Source organism: Nicotiana tabacum, chromosome 3 (assembly GCF_000715075.1).
Source record: "Nicotiana tabacum cultivar K326 chromosome 3, ASM71507v2, whole genome shotgun sequence".
Lineage (NCBI taxonomy): Eukaryota > Viridiplantae > Streptophyta > Magnoliopsida > Solanales > Solanaceae > Nicotiana > Nicotiana tabacum.
Genome location: NC_134082.1, coordinates 199,025,871 through 199,047,396, shown reverse-complemented (window position 1 = coordinate 199,047,396; position 21,526 = coordinate 199,025,871). Strand labels below are relative to the sequence as shown.

Genomic DNA, 21,526 nt, shown 5'->3' with positions numbered 1-21,526 from the left:
CTATAACTACTTAATTACCCTTGTATCTATATCCTCAATACAAAGGAAAAAAGAAAGTAAAAACAAAAATAAAAACAAGCAGAATTAATTTAGAACCTCAAAGGCAGAGATCAATAGATTCAAAATAAGTCTGATTTTATTATATGTAAACAAAGTGTGACTTAAAACTACGTGTTTAGTTGAATCCACAGAAACCACCAACATTGCAAGCCACCCTATTCAATGCCATGTATCTTCCTGAGCATGACAACACACTAGTAAACCTTTTCAGGATCTGGAAGAACACTGGAAACACTCTCCCTTTTAAGGCATCTCTTTATCCAGCAGGCAAATTTAGGGTACTCTTCTTCAACCTTAAAACCCCCGAATACCTCGTAAGTGTGGAACCAAGATGTCATGGCAATGGCTATGACATCAACGTACCCAAAGTTGTCTTCTCCCAAGTAATCCGTGTCACCCATAGCTCCTTCAAGCTTCTTCAGTTCTATGAAATCCTTCTTTCTAACCTCCACTTTTTCCCTTTTGCTCTTCCATATACCCATCCCCGCTTCAAATATCTGCACATGAAACACGTAGAACAAAGTTAAAAAAACATAATATATGTATAGAATGTTATGGTGTATTAAATGATTTTTTTCTTGACCAAAACATACATAATAATATATACTACAGTAACAAATAATTAACATCCCTTAAGGTTTATGACCACATAATAGCAAGAGCGATGGCTCTAAAATTTTGTCCAAGTACGTGTGCCTACATCACAAGCATGACATCATCACGAGAGGTTTGGAAAAATCGAGGTTCAAATCATTTCTTATCATCTTATTCTAAGAAATGCGAGGACTATCTGTATATGGTCAAAATTGGAGAGTTCGATTTCAAAGACTTGACCATACCCCGAGCTCGAGTCGGGAAGCTCGAGCTAAGAATCGAGCTTGGCCTGGATGTACGCACCTCGAGATGCAAATCTGAGACTCATCATGATCTGCCTCGAGGGTAGTACAATTTCGATGACACTCAAGAAAGAGCGGGAATTTCTCAAGGACACGTGGGTCAGGGCATAATTTATGGAATAAGATTTGTACGAAATAGTACAAGTCCGTACTAGGTTGTTATACAGCTGTACCAATAAAATTCTTTACCATAAATGGAAATGTACCATATTAGGGTTTTACCCTCCTATATAAAGGAGACCCCAATTATTTGTAAAGATTATCTCATTCACTGCAATAGAACATTCTATTCTGCTTTTCTCGTTTACTGTGCTTCGCAATTGTTCTTTAGCTTTATTGTTTTTACTTTGTTGTTCGTACTTTGCTGCTCTTAGCTTACCTCGAGGCCCCCTAAACAATCGAGTTCGAGGTCCTTATTGCTCTAACAACACAATTTGGTTCATCAATTCTTCTTACTTAAACCTAATATTATTTGTATATTCACTAGTATTGGAATAAATTACATATCTTTAAAATCACAAATCATACTTAATTGTTACTCATATTTTTTGAGGCAAATATTTTGGCGCCCACCGTGGGGCTAAAGATAATAGTGATTATTTTAGTACTAGTTTTCTGATAACACACGTTATTCTTCACACTTTTTCTTATCAAAGATTCTTTGATTTCAGGCTAAAACATGTCTAGCACACAAAATGCACCTGTCCATGACAATGAAGGTCTCGAAAAAAACAGCATTATGGGGGTCAGTGTACCACCAATTAACCTTGAGGAAGTGCCAAATATGGAGCCAGTTGACATCAATTTGCATAACGCTCTAAACGCTGATTTAGGTGCAGACCCCATAGGGGATGCGCACAGGGAAGCCCGGCCCGGTGGCCAAAGAGCACAAGGAATGGAAGAAGGGGGAGTCAGTCTCCAAGTGATATTCGAGATGCTGCAAGCTCAGCAAGTCACCATCTCTCAACTTCTAAGTCAGAATAGAACTCCAAACACCACCGAACCAGAGAACACTCGGCTCGCGGAACTGGCGCTCGAGAGACCCGATGAAAGTGGCTTGAGGACTAACCCCACAATTATGAAAATGCTTGAGGAACTGACTAAAAGGATCGAGTTAGGAGAAAGGAAAATCGAAGACAATGATAAGAAGGTGGAAACTTATAACTCCCGGGTAGACCAGATACCGGGGGCACCTCCGGTCTTGAAAGGTCTAGACGCCAAAAATTTCATACAAAAACCTTTCCCCCCAAGTGCGGCTCCAATGCCCATTCCCAAGAAGTTTTTCATGTCCGATATAACAAAATATAACGGAATAACTGACCCTAACGAACATATTACTTCATAAACTTGTGGAATAAAAGGAAATTACTTGAATGACGATGAAATCGAGTCGGTATTATTGAAAACTTTTGGGGAAATGCTATCAAAAGGAGCTATGATTTGGTATCACAACTTAGATCCTAACTCTCTTGATTCATTTGCTATGTTGGTAGACGCCTTCGTGAAAGCACACGTTGGAGCCATAAAGGCGGCCACAAGAAAATCGGACGTCTTCAAGGTAAAACAAAGGGATGATGAGATGCTAAGGGAGTTCGTGTCCAGGTTTCAGATGGAAAGAATGGAATTTCCACCAGTCTCCGATGACTGGGCAGTTCACGCCTTTATGCAAGGCTTGAATGGAAGAAGCTCGATTGCATATCGAAGGCTAAAGAAGAACTTGATCGAATATCCAGTTGTGACATGGTCAGATGTGCACAATCGTTATGAGTCAAAAATTAGGGTCGAGGACGACCAGTTGGGATCCCCTTCGGGCTCAGTTCATCCCAACATATTCGCAGCCAAGCCCCCGAGGGACACAGATCGGGAATTTAGATTCTATAGAAAATAGTACCAGCCGTATGCCGAACGAAGAAACAACGGCCTGAGCCATAACACCCCTTAGAACGATCAGAGAAATGATTGAGATCGAAGTTCTTGGGGACTCATGAGTAAGAGCGGGTTCAATAAACTCACTGAATCCACAGAGGATCCCCGATTATCAGAATACAATTTCAGCATAGATGCGTCGGATATTGTCTCAGCTATCGGGAAAATCAAAGACACCAAGTGGCCCAAACCAATTCAGATCGATCCTTCTCAAAGGAACCCGAATTTGATGTGCAAATATCATGGCATGCATGGTCATCGAACAGAAGATTGCAAAATTCTGAGGGAAGAAGTGGCTCGTTTGTTCAACGAGGACCACCTTCGAGAATTCCTTAGTGATCGGGCCAAGAACCACCTCCGAGAAAGAGATGCAAGGAAAAATGAGCAAGAAGAACGATAACACGTAATCCACATGATCCTTGGCGGAGTTGATGTTCCCCAATGACCTGCGTTCAAATGCACTAAGGTGTCAATTACAAGAGAAAAACAGACTCGGAGCCATGAGCCCGAGGACATCTTATCATTTTATGACGGGGAAGCGGGAGGCATATTTCATCCCCATAACGACGCCCTAGTAATCTCTATCCTTTTAAATAAAATTCAAATTAAACGTGTTTTAGGGATCCAGGTAGTTTAGCAAACATAATCAGATCGAGGGTCGTGGAACTACTCGGCCTGTATGGACAGCTTGTACCTGCGTCCCGAGTCCTGAATGGCTTCAACATGGCAAGCAAAACAACAAAGGGAGAAATCACCTTGCCAGTAAACGTACTGGGGACCATTCAAGATACGAAGTTCCATGTGATCGAAGGCGACATGAGGTACAACACACTCTTGGGGAGACCGAGGATACACAACATGAGGGCAGTGCCTTCAACTCTTCACCAAATGATAAAGTTACCGGCAGAGGAAGGAGTAAAAACAGTCTACGGAGAGTAACATGTTGCAAAAGAGATGTTTTCTATAGATGAAGTGCTGCCGGTACCTGAGCCCTTGACCTCGAGCAACAAAGTCCCTGTGCGCAGAGGACAATTTGGTTCATTTACAGGAAACATTTGCTATCTTGAGGAAATACAGCATAAAGCTTAGCCCGGAGAAATGTGCCTTTGGGGTTGGCACAGGTGAGTCCCTCGACCTCGCGGCATAAAATCGAGGTACCAAAATCAAGGCTATCGGGGGTATCACGATCAAGGATAGCGTGGAGGCCGTGCAAAGGCTAACAAGGAAAATGGCTACCTTGGGTCGATTTTGTTTAAGGTCATCCGATCGAAGTCACCAGTTCTTCTTTTCGCTCAAAAAGGAAAAAGGCTTCGCATGGACCCCGGGATGTCAGCGAGCCTTATAAGAATTATAGTGATATCCACTGAGCCCGCCTTTGCTTCATACCCCGATGGCAGATGAAAAACGAGAAACAACACTTGTTCGAATGGTCGCGCAAAAGCAAAGGATCAAAAGGTGCTACAATAAGAGGACCAACCTCTGACATTTCGGAGTCAGGGACTTAGTTCTATGAAAGGTCACCCTTGATACCACTGCTAAGGTACAATTTTATCCTTTTGTCCATTTGAGTTTGAAGCTAACTTCTTATAGATTTTGGATCGACGACATATGATTTTAGAGGCATCATTTTCTTCATGAAGGCCCTAGGTTTTAAAGCATGCGTTGCACTCTTTTTTCCTTAGACCGGATTTTGTCCCAAATGGGTTTTACCAGCAAGGTTTTTAACGAGGCAACAATTACGTGCTACCTAAGGAAAACTCAACAGTATCTAAGGCTTCTTTTCAATCATCCTCGAATACTGGGGGGCATCACCCTCGGAGGCTATATTTTTGACAAATACTCCATGCCTAAGAGGACCTCGATAGGAGAACTTTGTAATGGGCCAAACGGTCAAATGAACCGTATCCATATAGAATAGTCAAGCCCCGATGCCAAAACATTTACGCATATATCAACTATTTGAAGAAGCATTCTGGTTATATCAAAAACACTTTGTATCTCAAAGAAGTTTACTATCATACGAGCTCTAAACTTACAATCCTACGGGAAGCGGCTCAAGGGCCAAAGCACCCCGAAATACTTGGGGACTGTCACTAACAGTTAATACATCCAAGTCATCGAAAATTCGGACTCATAAGACCTCAAAGAGGCACCCCCTCGAAACAAAGGCCAAGGCCAATATACTTGGGGACTAACTTTTCGAACAAGTTCGGAAAAGTTATTGGGAAACAAGTTCAAGTGACGTACCCGAAGCCTACGTCCACATTTAAGGCTATGGTCATATAAAGGCTACGGCCAAAATAGCGCAGCTCGGAGACATCTGACTTCTTCTATAAATTAAAGGCCCTCAACTCTTGAAAATCGGTTAAATTAGGTTACCCTCGGCAAAAGCAAAAAATGAAGGGTGTCGATAAATTTAGCCCTCGAAAAATCTGAGGGCCTCGATAAATCCAACCCTCAATTAATCTAAGGTCTTCGATAACATCAACCTTCGGAAATACCTCAAGAGGTATTCAATTATGTTTACATAAACAAATAACCAATAAGGTTCCGATACGTCAAACCTTCGAGAAAACCCAACAGGTACAAAAAATACATGCTATGGCATAACTAAATTTTACTAAGTCTTTTAGCCTAAATGAGGGAAAAATTACATAGCCATTTTAAAGGCCAAAACAGTCCAACATAAAGAGACTAAGGGCCAATTTTAAAAGAGCCTAGGCGCCGATATATAAGAGCCCAAGGAACAACTTCAAAAGGCTTAAGGGCCAAAAACTTATAGTTCAAGACATCGCTCTCATTTCGATCCGGACTCAAGGTTCACAATATCCCGAGCTCACATCGGATCGATTTAAACTTAGCTCGAAGATATTATATCTATCAATAAAGATCTAAGTGTTTATAATACCCCGAACCCCAAACCAATCCTCGAACTAATCATTTAAACGAAGTCTTCCATAAATAAAGGCAACGTTAAATCCAGCACAAACCAAAGACGATATAAAAGGTTCCCCTCGTATTTCCAAAAGATGATTACATGAGATATTTACCTAAGGGAGGCTTACAAAGAAACAAAATAAAGTAACCTAAAACTACTTCGGGGTCACATCTTTGGCAGCTGCATCTTCAGGAGTCGCATCTTCGAGAGCATCATCCTCGGGGACTTCATATTTGTCTCCTTCACTCTCAGAGCCACTAGCTGAATCATCCTCATCGAAAAGCAGAGCAACAGCCTCTTCTTCCAAAATCTTCATCGTTTCAATATCGGCTGAAATATCGAAGCCGCAAGCATGTACCTCCTCGAGGGTTATCCTCCGGGATTGTTGCCTAGCATGTTCAAGTGTACTTGACAACTTAGCCTCCGCCATAAAAGAGATCTCCTTTGCCCGAACACTAGCTACTTCGGCATCGACTCGATACGAAGTCATGATTGCCTCAGCATCGGATTTGGCCTTGGCCAGCTCAACAGTATATCTGTCTTTAAGCTACTCAATTCTAAGGAACCGAGCATGCTCTCCTCCTTCACACCTCGAAGCTGGCATTCTAGTGAAGCTAGTTACTCTCTTAGAGTTTCCTTCTCAGGGGAGAGATTGTCCATACCTTGCCTCCACCCTAGGGTCTCAACTTCTTTCATCTTAAGCTCCTCCCGAAGTTATGCCTCCAAGTCGGCCTTCTGATGAAACTACGAAATTAAAAGTGTCAGTCGCCAAAACAAACAAGTGCGTAATAGACCCTCAAGAGCTATATTACCTTCTCAACATACTCGGCCCATCCTTGGCAAGCCTGCGCCAACTCAACTTGTAGATCGTAGATCTCTATCTCTTTCTTAGCATAGAGGGTTTTGACGTCGTCTCTCTCCTTCGAAATCTTCTTAAGCTCAGCCTCGCATCGAGAAAGATCGGTTCGGGACTTGGAAAATGCCCTTTTATGGAGCACAATAGCGTTCATAAAAAAGGAGAAAAGATAGATTCAGAACAGCTAAAACAAGGGCACAGGCATAAAAACAGAAAACTCACTTGTTTAAAGAGTCTACGAGCCTCATCAAAAATGAAAGAAGCATCTAGGTCGGGGCCATCTTCAAGCCCTGTGAGACATTCTCAAAAGATATCATGCCCTTCATGGCTTGCTTGCACTTCAGAAGACCTCATATTTTGAGCATCTCGGATTTTTCCCTCAGAGTCATCCATGTTGATTATCCCAAGTGATCCACTCGGGGCGTTCTCTTTTATTTTAAGAGGATCGAAATCAGGTTGTTCGGGCTCGCTCTCCAAATGGCCTCCTAGGTGAGGTACCTTTTTTCTGCATGATGGCTCGGAGACTTTGTTTGAACTCCCTTCGGAGATTTCTTCAGCTCTGGAATAAGCCACATCAACCGTCACCAGCTCGATGGGCTTCGAAGCACCTGCATTGTTTCTTTCACGGGTTACCAATAGGCAGTCGTCATCTTCTTCTTTCTCCTGATCCCAAAGGCATTGGGTCGTTTCCAGAGATAAGGCCGTTGTATCAGCCTTAGGCCTTCGAGCCATGCTCTTATTTGGCTCTAGGGGATTTTTAGATGACTCTCTTATTCTTTTTCTTTCTTTAAAAGACTTCGACACCTCTACTTCATCAGCCGAGGCCGGCCGCATATCAACGACGTCTCCAAGACATGCATGAAACCGAGGTAAGTATCCCGTGAGAGAAGCACAAGAAAGCAAAGAAGAAAACTCACCATGGTTTTTAGCCTCACATCGACCATTGGCCAGATCTTGCCAACAATGCTCCGAAATAAAAGGAGGCGGAGGCCAGCTTTCAGACTCAACCCTCGAGGTCCGGGACCCCACCAGGAAACCAAGTAGTGACTACACCATCATAAAGGGGTTAGACCAATGAAAACTATAAAACCAAGAAAAAGAAAAGAAAGCAGGGTATAAACCTGCTACGTACTTACGTTTCATGTTCCACTCCTTAGGGAACGGCATACAATTAGCAGTAATCAGGTCAGAGGTCCTGACTCGAACGAACCGTCTCATCCACCCACGGTCTTTGTCCTCATCGATACTATAGAAGAGAGACTTCAAGGATCGGCGCTGCAATTTTATCAAACCCCCACGATAAAGTCTAGGACTGTACGGTCTGATTAAATGATCGAGGGTAAAAGACATCCCCTCAACATGGATCGAAAAGAACCTAAGTAAGTAAATGATTCTCCAGAAGGAGGGGTAGATCTAGCTAAGCGTCACTCGGTATCGTTGACAAAAGTCAAGAATAACTGGATCTATGGGACCCTGAGCCAGAATTGCAGGACCCAGCGTAAATGGGTAGGTATATATGCTCAAGTACCCCGCTTTATATGTAGTGATGTCCTCCTCAGAGGAAGGAATCACTACTTCTTTATTATCCCACTTGCAATCCTCCTTTACTTGCCCGAGCTCGGCCTTGGTCACCAAACAAACGTATCGATACATGGGCGCGCATCGGCCTGGTGTCAATACAGGTCTCCCGATTTTGAAATTGAATGTTATTTCGCATGGCGGGGGATGCACTCCTCAATACGAGGGGCACTACCAGTTTACTCTTGGTATGTTGAGAAGATGAAGAAGATTTTTCTTTTTGAGAAACCGGTTTAGAGGTTTTAGCCATCGCAATATGGAAGATCCAAGAAAATGAAGAGTGTTGATAGTGAAGAGAAGGGAGAATTCAAGGAAATTGAAAAAGGCTAATGAGACTTTGAGAACAATATGAGAAAAGTTTGTCAGGTTGTGAAATTTATCTATTTATAGAGGTCATTTAAGCGTGTTAGGGAAGTCAAAAGGCCGGTCATTAGCCGCCTCCAATTAATGACTTTGGGAATCATACAAAAAAAAACTTTTCAGTCACTTCAGCCGCTGATGTTACGATATTGGCATAAGGATCAAGGCATCAAGGATTAATTCGTCAAAAATCATAAAGGGCAGTCTATAAGTCAAGATCGAACAGAGTACCCACTCGATTACTAAGCCCAAGGGCTATCCGAGTTTGAGGAATTTCTCACTCGAGGACTATGAAAAGTCCTAAGGGCTAACTTTGTTACAAGTTTGAGCAAATGCTCGCTCGACTACTAAACCCAAGGGCTACCCGAGTTGGAGAAATTTCTCACTCGGGGACTACAAAAATATCTAAGGATTAACTTTATTTCGAGATCTCGCTCTCACCTAACTCGGACTCGGGAATCATGATGTTCTAAGTTAGCATTAAAGCTCAGCTCGAGGATTAGCAAGAACCTCGAGGGGTATTATATTGGTCGATTAAAACCCAAGGGTTTACTATGTCCTAAGACTCGGTATTTGGGCTAGTCATTAAAATTATGCAATCGAATTTTTTACAAGTAAAAGATAGAACAAAATTCATCATGGGCCGAAATGGATACAAAAGGATCCTTTTATATTTCCAAGAAATGATTACAAAGTGTAACTACGACATGTACAAAGGATACTTACATAGGAACAAAGAAGCAAAAAACAAAAGCCAAAGAACCTAATCCACTTTTAAGACCACATCCTCGAGAGCATCGTCTTCGGAAACCTCCTTCCCAGGGGCACCATTCTGATCTTTGGAAACGTTTGTATGCCCGAAAAGATTTAGGGCAGAAGGCCCTCGACAAATGTAACTATGTCTCCAGTAGCCGAGATTGAGCATTCCGTTAAAATTTTGGGCCACGATACATTAAAAAGAACAAGCAAAGGGAAAAGACCAGAAGGGAAGACCAAAAGATGTAGCTTCACCTTTTGTCACAAGAAAAACCAAAATGGGTTGCAAGATGCACGAGAACAATCCAAGAGTGTTCATCCTCGGAACACTATTACGGTGTGGGATGCAAAATTTAGTAGGTGATAGTGCCACCTCGTTACATGGAAAGCAAAAGGAATGAAGCGCCACACCAGGTTGAAGTTAAGAGAGATGAGCAACAGTGTAAAGATTGCATATCTTCTAATATGGGAAGGATTCAGTGCCCTTCTCTCGTTGTCTCGAGCCGAAGCTTTGTAAAAGGGAGCCTTGGTGTAACTGGTAAATTTGCTGCCGTATGACCTTGTGGTCGCAGATTTGAACCATAAGAATAGGTGATAGGAGGAGGAAGTAAAGAAGGGAAAGGACTAAAATTAGATGAAGAGGGAATAAGTACAGTTTTTGTTTAGCCAAGTAGCCTCTTATTTATAGAAAGCCGACAACGGTACCAGTGGCGCAAGTGGCCGACAAATACTGAAATGTATTTGATGTTTTTGGAAAAGCATGCTAACATGACATTTCCGATCACTTCAAGCGCCTACATCACAAGCATGACATCATCACGAGAGGTTTGGAAAAATCGAGGTTCAAATCATTTCTTATCATCTTATTCTAAGAAATGCGAGGACTATCTGTATATGGTCAAAATTGGAGAGTTCGATTTCAAAGACTTGACCATACCCCGAGCTCGAGTCGGGAAGCTCGAGCTAAGAATCGAGCTTGGCCTGGATGTACGCACCTCGAGATGCAAATCGGAGACTCGTCATGATCTGCCTCGAGGGCAGTACAATTTCGATGGCACTCAAGAAAGAGCGGGAATTTCTCAAGGACACGTGGGTCAGGGCATAAATTATGGGATAAGATTTGTACGAAATAGTACAAGTCCGTACTAGGTTGTTATACAGTTTTACCAATAGAATTCTTTACCATAATTGAAAATGCACGAGTTTTCCCTCTTATATAAAGGGGAACCCAATCATTTATAAAGATTATCTCATTCACTGCAATAGAATATTATATTATGTTTTTCTCATTTACTGTACTCCATAATTGTTCTTTAGCTTTATTGTTTTTACTTTACTGTTCATACTTTGCTGCTCTTAGCTCACCTCGAGCCCCCAAAACAATCGAGCTCGAGGTCCTTATTGCTCTAACAACATAGTTTAATTCATTAATTCTTCTTACTTAAACTTAATATTATTTTTATATTCACTAGTATTGGAATAAATCACATATCTTTAAAATCACAAATCATACTTAATTGTTACTCACATTTTTCGAGGTAAACAATATATATAAGTATGAGTAATTTTAGGGCCTTTTTATATTTGTATTGAAGCAATTAACAATGATTTTGGAGTTAATTGTAAATTTACGAGATTGATGAATATAAAGCACATTCTTGATGAATCAAGAATAAATGAATAAATAAACATCCAAAATAATCTGAAGTTCAGAAGAGACTTTCCGCTGGTAGATCTATTGAATTAGTATTTAACACAACACCATAGGTATATTTTTAAAAACCCACCCCCTTCTCCCAACTCTATATAGACACTCCAAAAAAAGTACAGTATTATTTCCTTTTGTGGGTGCGCAAGCATGTTTTGTTATTTCCTTCTTTTTTTTGGTTAAACGGGATATAATATTAATATGCTAGTTAACAAAAGAAATTACATCAGGGACATTGCTGGGGTATTATAGTACCCCCATAGTTGTAATGTTATGCACGATTGTGTTTATATTACAACCCACAAAAGATCTAACTAATTCAGTTCCTAGGATGTCTGCCCAAAATTTATCGTTGACAAACATCGAAGTAACTGATAATATCCTAGACTTGTTCAAAAAGATTTCCTTTGCTATTTCTTTGGCCAATGCATCAGCTACTATATTCTTCTCTCGATAGATGTGCTTCACTACCACGTTGTCCATCATGTGAATTAGTGACCTACATTCACAAATTAGAGGATCATAAATCAGACTTCCATGCAATAGCATATTGATGGTTTCAGATGAATCAGTGTTTATTTCTAGGGGAGCCAAGTTGTTTTGCTCTGCTAGTTGCAGACCCCGTAGGAGTGCTTGTAATTCTGTCCTAGTGTTTGTTGTGTGAGAGATATTGTCCATGTATCCCAGTATCCAGTCACCATTATGGTTCCTAAATACTCCTCCTAATCCTCCTATTCCTGGGTTCTCCCTTGCTGCTCCATCTGTATTTAGCTTGTATAAACCTCTGGTTGGGGGCTCCCATTTTAACACAATATGATGTGTTACTTTTGAAGAGTCATTTTTTGTAAGCATAAGGTATTCAGTAGCTTTTGAGACTGTGTTTGTGGTGTTGATGTATTCCTTTTTATTATTGAATAAGTTATTGTTCCTAGTTAACCATATGTGTCAAAAGCAGAAGGGAATGAGATTGTCCCAAAGGATATAGCTGTTGAAAGGGACATTTTTGATAGAGTTCCATGTTGATTGCCACTGATGGCCATTGAAAAATGGAGCATGTTGTGAACTATTCTTTGAAGATTTTGATAGAATTTCATTCTAGAATTGGACAGCATTAGGGCACTCAAAGAATATATGGGAAATAGTTTCCTGAACATTGTCACACCTCCTTTTTACCACCCCGGAATGGTATAAGGGAGGTTTTTCAATTAAAGTGACAATCGAAACATGATTATTTATTCAAATCAGAGTCTCCACTTGGGATAATTTTTTGTGTCCCAAGTTACTGGTTCAAATCCAGAATCGAGGAAAGATTGACTTTGTTTTACAGTTCGCGAACACAGAAATCCGGGTAAGGAATTCTGTTAATCCGAGAGAAGGTGTTAGGCATTCCCGGATTTTGTGGCCGGGTCATATAAATGTACCCCCGAATTTTTAGAAATTAAATGTCACGACCACATCACGGGAACCGTACCCGTAGCTATGACAATTATTTAATTAACGCGCCTAAATCAAACTACGAAAGTTCATTATGGAAAAATGTAAGCATGTCACGCGAGCATGTACATAATCACGATAATAACTTCAAAACGTGCCTAAAGGTATTTCTACGATGTTTATGAGTTAGACAACAGTGTTTTCAGCAAAATATGACTTATTTTAATCTACCATTTCCTTCCTTAAACAGAATACTACACACACTATTTCCTCAAATAGGACACATATACAGACATAATATTTTTCAAGTTGATTAATTAGGAAATCATGTTAAAACGGCAACCAGACTTGCAAAGGTACTATATGCATACTTTGTTTCTAAATCCGACAATTAGCTTCAGCCATGTCAACTATACCTCAACAATAACATTTGTTATTCACATATTGTTCAACAACTCATAGAATTTATTTCATATTTATTGTTTAAATCTATAGCTCATTCTAAGTATTAGCTAAACCGAGCGTTTCGACACCGATTCAAATCAAAACCACAAAATAGTCAAAAAAGCATATTCCAGTAAACAAATATCATATATACTGAACCTGTGGACACCCATTTATGCTCAAACCGTCTTTTATTTTAGTACCCAACCTTACTGCCGAATTCTTGATCTACATATCATTATGTTTAATCCAACTCTAACTTAATATCAACCACAAACAAGAACTATCAACAAATAGAATCAATCCAACTTAGATGACGAGATTCAAGATCAGAATAATCAATTAAAAGCAATTTAATAAAGGATGTCGACCAAACAAACACAAACCCCACAATCCATAACAAAAAACAATGAGAAGAGAAAGAGCTGAGCTGAACCTGTTCAGCCAATATCCTTTAAGGTTTTGAGAATCAATAGATACAAACTCCCAATCCACGAAATCTGTCCGAGAAAACAGCAGCAAATTCGGACAGGAATCACGAACTTAAACCTCGAGCGGCACCTCACGGTCGTTAGCTCCAAACGAATCTCACACGAAATCCATTTTTCAAACCAGAGAATTGACTCAAACTGAAAAAACGACCTGACCTTAATGTGAGTACTTCCAAGACTTAAAAACACCTCAGAGATGGACAAACAAACACCCCCGGCGTTCCTTCTCCTCCCTTTTCTGTTGCTGTATTTTTTATTTTTTTCCACTATTTCTCCTCCCTTTTTCTATTGTTGTTCCCCTATCTCCCTCCCATGTCTGTCTATATCTATGTGTGTCTGTGTATTGAAGCTGCTGGGAGATGAGCTGGGGTGATCAGTTGCGGCTGTTGTTGTTGTCTTAGGTTTTTAGGTGTAAAGGAGATGAAGTTCATGGGGTCTCTAGGTTGAAGAAGATGGTACTCATGGGTCGTTGGTTTTGGTCTGGTTGTTGGCTAAGCTCAAGCCATGGAGGGGAGATAGTAAGGTTTGTCGCTGGTTTTGAAATGGAGAGGAAGAGGATTGCTGGGGGTGGGGGTTCTTTTTTGATTAATGCGGTTGATTTTCTAGTCTTAGGTTAGATGCTTTTTTAGATTTTTAGGCGTTAGTCTAGAGGGTCTAGGGGTCTAGGTTTTATTTTGGATTTTAGGGTTAGGTTAGTAGGTATTGGGCCTAGGATTATGAGCTAGATCCGAATTGGACCAAACTTGGCCAAATATGCCTTTAGAAGTGGCCCTTTAACTCTAGTAGTCTAAAATATTAGCTCCTAAAATAACTACAAAATTATGAACTCATTTCAAATTAATTAAAGTAAAATTAAAATTAAAATTAAAATTGAAACCATTTTATATCAATTAGCTAAATAAATAAAGAAAGAAAAATACTTTTTTGTAATTTTCAATTTTGTGATAAAATAAAGTAAAAGAATCAAAATTAGTTGAAATAGCGATATTAGGCCTAAACTAAATATTTACATGCTAAAATATATAAAATCTTAGGGAGGGTCAAAAATCACATGTCTACAGCTGCCCCTCTTTGACTAGAAATACGAAGTATTTTTAGACAAAGAACGAGTAGACATGTTTTTTGACCCGACCCTTATTTAGAGAGACCAAAACTAAGAGGAAGGAGAATATGACTGAGCCCTGGTATCTGAGCAGCTTACATATCCTTGGTTATAAAGGAATCAAGCCACGTGTAGTTCAGAAGTGAGTGAGATGATGGAGTACACTGAGGTGGAGAGCCGATCGAGGTGACATTCCGTCGAGGTTTTGGTCCGTGACCCTATTATTACATCAATAATCAAAAAATAAAAAAGACTAGCTAAGCCTGTCAATTATGAGTTACAAGATTCTTATCTATAAGTCTTCTAAAGCTTGATCTTGAGTCTTGAATGGCTCTTCATGCAGACTCTAGATTTGAACCTTGGCGCTTGTTAGCTGCAGGTGCTAGCTCGCTCTTCTTCAGCTTTTCGGATCAAGATCGGACATGTGGTGCTTGTGACTTCAACCACGTCTTGAGCAGTTCACATCTTTCTCTGCTTCTGTATTTTGGATTAACTTCTCTTTTTCCCTCTTTTTTTTTATTCTGGATTGAGACTGCTTCTGTTAGTCATCTCGAACTGTTGACCCGTATTCTTGCCGCGAGCTTCTTTTGTTACTGAATTGAATTGCATTTTAAAGTGAATTCCCTTATTCTCCAAGTGGCACCTGATTACCAACATTTGAAGTGTATTCCTTTGTTCTTTAGGTGGCGCCTAATTGCTGAATTTGAACTGTTTTTCCTTGAAGCTTAAACTGTTTTCCTTATTTTTCAGGTGAGTGCCTGATTGCCAAAACTTGAACTGTATTCCCTTGTTCTCCAGGTGGTCGCCTGATTTCCAAAACTTGAATTGTATTCCCTTTGTTACCTTAAACTGTTTTACCTTGAAACCTGTGTTGTCTTCCTTTGAAACTTGACCTGCTTTCCTTGCTCTCCAGGTGGGTGCCTGATTTCCAAAACTTGAACTGTATTCCCTTGCTCTCCAGGTGGGCGCCTGATTGCCAAAACTGTAATTGTATTCCTTTGCTCTCCAGGTGGGCGCCTAATTGCCAAAACTTGAATTACTTCTCCCTCGAAACTTGACTTGTTTTCCCTTGTTCTCCAGGTGGGCTCCTAATTGCTGAACTTGAACCGTCTTCCTTTGAACATTGCTGCTTTCCCTTTGTTTTCTAGGTGGGTGCCTGATTACCAAAATTTGCACTATTTTTCCTTGAGACTTGAACGGCTTCTCCTTGTTCTCCAGGTGGGTGCCTGATTTCCAACACTTGCACTGCTTTTCTTTGAAACTGCTTTCCCTTGAAACTTGAATTGTCTTCCCTTGTTCTCCAGGTGGGTGCCTGATTGCTGAACTTGACCCGATTTCCTTTGAAACTTGAGTTGTTTTCCTTTGAAACTTGAGCCGTTTTTCCTTGTTCTCCAGGTGGGCGCCTGATTGTTCAACCTGAATTGTCCTCTTCTTGAAACTGCTTTTCTTTGAACTGTCTTCCTTTGTTTCTCCAAGTGGGCTCCTGATTGCTGAACCTGAATTGTCTTCTTCTTGAAACTGCTTTTCTTTGAATTGTCTTCCCGTGTTTCTCTAGGTAGGTGCCTGATTGCTGAACCTGAATTGTCCTCTTCTTGAAACTGCTTTTCTTTGAAGTTGAACTATCTTCCCTTGTTCTTCAGGTGGGCGCCTGATTGTTGAACTTGACCCGCTTTCCCTTAAAACTTGAGCTGTTTTACCTTGTTCTCCAGGTGGGCACCTGATTACAACAAAACAGACAAAACAAAAGAAATTTTTCTACCCCAGTTTGATATTGGGAACATTTGTGAGTGTTAACCAATTCTTGTTATCAAAATAAGTTCTAAGCTAAATTCCCTTATCCTAAAAATTTCAAACCAAGTCTCATCTCAAAAGTGAAAAACTCAAATGCTAAATTATACTTCCCAAAAGTAAAACTCTCGTCCGACCTTGTCACTTGCGAGGGTCCCAAAACTTACTAAATCCCGTTATCCAGGAGGGTACTAGAAACTTAATACCGAGCCTATCTGGCACCTACCTTCCTCACATAGGGTTTTTCCGGAACAAACAAAATTTCCTGACCCTATTTCAATCAAAGAAAAATTGTGAGTTTAAACATGGTGGTTGGTTTGCGGCCTTGACTTTGTGGGAGATTGCTCCTTCACTTCCCATGATAACTTTGATTTCACCTCGAAAGAACTTGTATGTTTATTGACTGACCACTTTCTCTATCACCCTTATCACGGAAAATACCTCTGATCCGTTCAAACCCAATACCATTCATCTGTTACATTGTGCTCATGCATTGCCATACACCGAACCTTTGTGTTTCACATGAATTCCAAAACACGTCAATTGCCACCCACTCAGTGCGCATACTGTTCTTTCCTGACTTAAACTACTGGCCTTGGCCTTGAGGTCTATTGCTCCTTCACTTGCCATGATAACTTTGATTTCCGCTTGGAAGACCTTGCTTGTGATTGGTTAACCACTTTCTCTGTCAACCTTATCACAGAAAATACCTTTGATCCGTTTACCCAGCATCCTCTATCTGTTACATTGTTCATGAATTGACATATACCAAACCTTTGTATTTCACATGAATCCCAAAGCACGTTAATTGTTACCAACTCAATGCGCACGCTGTTCTTTCCTGACTTATGCCACTTTGATGTGCTATCCAGATCCCGTTTTGTCCAATTGGAAAGATGGTGGCAAATTTTGAAGTTATTTCTCACTTGTTCTGACCAAACAGACTCAGGAAGAGGAAGTAAATAGGACAAAGGAACAGAGTAAAGGACAATAGAAAGAGATGATTCCTAACAAGAAAACTAAAAAGTAAAAATTTATCAGATGTGGATACCAACTTTAATGACCATGACATGCACCTTTGGATTAAGTGGCATAATCTGTCAAGAAAGTCTAATGTTCAACTCGTGTTGTACCTCTTCGCCGTGAAACTGGGATTCAATGCTCCGATTATTCTATCTGATTCGCGATCCTTGTTTGACTTGTGGAGCTCGAAGAGTTTTCACCATCAAGCCTCTCTCATTTTTCTCTCTCTCAACTCACTGTCGCCTTACGGTTCCTATGAAGGTTTTCACCGATAAGACTCTCTCATTTTATTCTTTTTCTTCTTATTTTCTCTGATTTTGTAGATGACAAGGCATTGACCATGGTAAAAATATCATATACTCTTGGCATGTCTAAACTCAACACTCTCAAAGATTATCTGGGAGGTCTTTTTTGGACTGTGATGTGGCCTTTGGACAGGATTAGAAAGAAAGGATTTCATAAAGGCTCAAAATAACTAAGACAACGGGGTTAATTTATTTACAACTTTTTGAATCCATTCTAACAACTTTGCCCCAATTTCTAAAACAAGGGAATTTGATTCTTTTTTTTCTTTTTCTTTTTGAAATGGAGTTTCTAAGAAAGACTGCCCCACTCTCGACTTTGTGGAATTATAAAATATTTTATTTGGTATGACCGAACCATAAGGCTGCCTACGTATCTTGTGGTGACAAGAATTAGGTCAAACGTAGTTCACATGACTACTTTTTATTGTTATTTTCCTTTTTTTCTTTTCTTTTTTTTTCTCTTTTTCCTTTTTTTTTCTTTTTTCTTTTTTTTTCTTTTTTTCTTTTTGGAATGAACTTTCTAAAATAAACTTATGGGGACATGAACTTTTTTTATGACTCTAACTTGATTCCAAAAGAGGGGAGGTCAAAGAAATCAGTACAGGCTCAAAAAGGGTATCGAATGGTATAAGTGTTCGGGAAGCTGAAAGAGGGCCTCCCAATCCCTGAAAATGCCAAGTACAACACATGCAACTTGAAATGAAAATTGAAGATCATGCACAATATTTCTTTTGCGGCTTCAGCATTGATATCATTGATATGTCTTCCACTTTTTTTTAGCGCCTTGTCAAGTACAGAACCCTCATTGGGTGATTCCATTTTCATGATGGATATCCTCCGTCAATTCGGAGAAATCTTTCTTGACTTTATCTTGTTACTTGAGGTGCACTTGAACTCAAAACTGCTCGCTTCAAATTGTTGGGACGCACTCTCTTGTAACAAATTCTTGTCACCCTATTAACTTACCAAATTATCTGCCCCAATTTCACACAATTCAGGCTTTAAGAGATCTCAGAATCGCTTTACTTACTTCCCTCAAATGTCCCTATCATCTTCAAAATTATTTTATTGCTTCATAATTAGGCTAACTTTTAAGGCCAGGCCTAGAATTATGTGTGCATGTCAGGTCACTAGAGTCAGCAGGAAAAGAACTATAAAAGGAAAAGAGAACTAAACAAACACTAACTAGAAATAACAGAAAATAGGAAATTGCATTAGACAGATGTTGAAAGGGTTTGAACAACAAAACAAGTAAAATAAGTTGGGATTACAAACCCTGGAACAAAACTAGACAACACTAAATGAGCTACTGCGGCTAAACAAACTAAGCAAAATAAAAGAATAGAAGAGTTTGAGTCACAAGACAATATCCGAATTACAACCCTGAAAATAACCCGGACAACAGAAATGACAACAAAATAAACCACCAAGACTCCCCCCGGCTAGCTAAGAGATGGAGCGTCTTTCCAATTACCAAGCACGACATCTTAGCCACTGAGTTACGCATCAACATTACTAGGACCTTCACAAGTCTCCATCATATTGTCTTTAGCAAATTGTGTTTGTGTCCCTTTTGCTAGCTCGTTCTTAAGATCAACCTCTGATAGAGCTGAAAGCTTTGCAGCACATGGACCTCCGAGGATATCAAAATAATTCCCATATTCCTTTTCAAAACAAATCGTACCCACCATATGCTTCTCATTATGAACATGTGATGAACTTTGGCTAGTGTCTACTGCATCTGGATTTTGCACGACAATGTCACCTGCATCAATAAGCTTCTGAATTACTTTTTTTAGATGCCAACACTTTTCTGTGTTGTGACCCGGGGCATCAGAGAAATATGCGCACCTTTGAGAATAATCAAAATTCTTTGGAAGAGGGTTTAGCATTTTTATCTGAATCGGCTTTAACCTGTCTAATTGCCTCAACCTTTGGAACAAACTGGCATATGGTTCTCCAATGGGAGTGAAAGTCTTTTCCTTTTGCTTTTTCCATTTCATCTTGTACTCTGGCCTCGGTTGGAACCTTTTGCGAGTAGGTGGTTGATATGCTTGAGGGGGCAGGTAAGACATTTGTGGAAGTGGTGCAGGCCATCACGGGTCTCGTGAGTGTGGAGCATATGGTTGGTGCATTGTGGACGGAGTATTGGGAAGGTGATGTACGACTTTGGGGGTTTTGTGGAGAGAAGTATCATTTGGGAGGATTATCTAGAGCACAGGGATATCCATGGGGTCGATATCGAGGCTGAAAGCGTTGAGCAGGAATGCCCACTAGATCCTGTCGTTGGCGCGGCTTAACAACATCTTTTCTATTTCTCTTTCTTCCATCCAAACTTACTGAGATATTCTGAATGTCTTTTGTAGTGTCTTTCAATGCAGAATAACTCATGATTTTGCCTGACTTGATTCTTTCTTCTACTATCTCCCCCATTTTTACCACATCATTAAAAGGTTTACCCAAGGACGGGATCAAATGATTGAAGTAGGTGGGCCCCTGGGCTTGTAGCAAAAGTTCAACCATTTCTTCTTCACCAATCGGGAGACTGACCAGAGCAGCTTGGTCCCTCCATCTGAGCCCAAACTCCCTGAAGCTTTCCTCCGGTTTCTTTTCCATCTTGGATATGAAGGAGCAGTCTGGGATAATGTCTAGATTGTACTGAAAGTGACGAATAAAATCTTGAGTCATGTTATCCCATGTATGCCACTTATTGACATCTTGACGAGTATACCATTGCAAGGCTGCCCCAGTCAAGCCCTTGCTGAAATATGTCATCAACAAATCCTCTTTCCCGCCAACACTTCTCATTTCACTGCAATAACCCCTCAGATGGGCTACTGGATCTCCACGTCCATCATACAAGTTAAACTTTGGCATTTTAAATCCTGCGGGCAGATGAACATCAGGGAACATACACAAGTCATTGTAAGACATGTTAATTTGATTTCCCATCCCATGCATGCTCCTTAAGGACTGTTCTATACCTTTCAGCTTCCTGGATATCCCATCTCACCCTTCTTTTCCTGTGAACTTTTTATTTTCAATATGAGGCTCATTCCAAGGGCTCTGATTGTATGAGTCAGGAACCTTGTGGGCAACCTCTGAGGGGTAATATTGGGCATCATGAGCTTTGAGTGGATGTTCATTGTCGGATCTATGAAGGGAAGATTGTTGAGAAGTTGTGATCATGGGGATAGTGGATATGACAGGAGGGCAATTTTGGGGAAAGGTAATTGGAGGATGAGTGATGGAGATACTAGGGTGGTTGGGAAAGCTATGATAAGCGGGTGGATTTGGAGAGTATGGGGGATCATTGGCACTATGGCCGGAGTTTGGGTAAGGGTAGCATCTAAGAAGCTAGGTGATGGCGGGGGTAGTGCCTTCCCAGTCATTCAAGCCTGATACATGTCCGCAATGTGTTGTCTTAACATCCTTACATCTTCAACCAACCCATTGCCCTGTTCAACCAATTGCTTTTGGGCACACTCAATTCCATTGCCATCTGCCATTACCTTTCGACTTTATGTTGTAGAGAAGAGTTACCACTTTAAGAACCACAAACCAACCACCCTTCTGCTATAATGAGGATAACAAAGAGGAACAAAGTGAAGTGAACATGTTAGCGCTAGGGCATTTAACAGCTAAAAATATCACATTACGTACAATGCACTTAGTCACAGTTATCGGTTCTAACATGACTTCGAGGGTATGAAGGTCATATGGCATCATCCCAATTTATTCATTTCAGTCTTCTCTTTCTTTTCTTTTCTAGCACTTCTCGACTTGCTCATTTCCCTTCCTCTTTTCCTAATTATCATTATTTTCTTTCCTCTCCTTCTCATATCCCATAATTTCATCTCT

General features: G+C 40.4%; 1 long non-coding RNA gene across 1 annotated transcript; it reads right to left on the bottom strand.

Annotated features, from left to right (window-relative positions):
* Nucleotides 1–112: 112 nt before the first annotated feature.
* On the bottom strand, nucleotides 113–21,320 carry LOC107821212 (uncharacterized). Its single transcript, XR_001656090.2, has 2 exons — nucleotides 13,393–21,320; nucleotides 113–557 (listed from the first exon to the last, which is right to left on the bottom strand). It is a non-coding gene; the product is annotated as an uncharacterized LOC107821212 (long non-coding RNA).
* Between the last annotated feature and the right edge of the window lie 206 nt (nucleotides 21,321–21,526).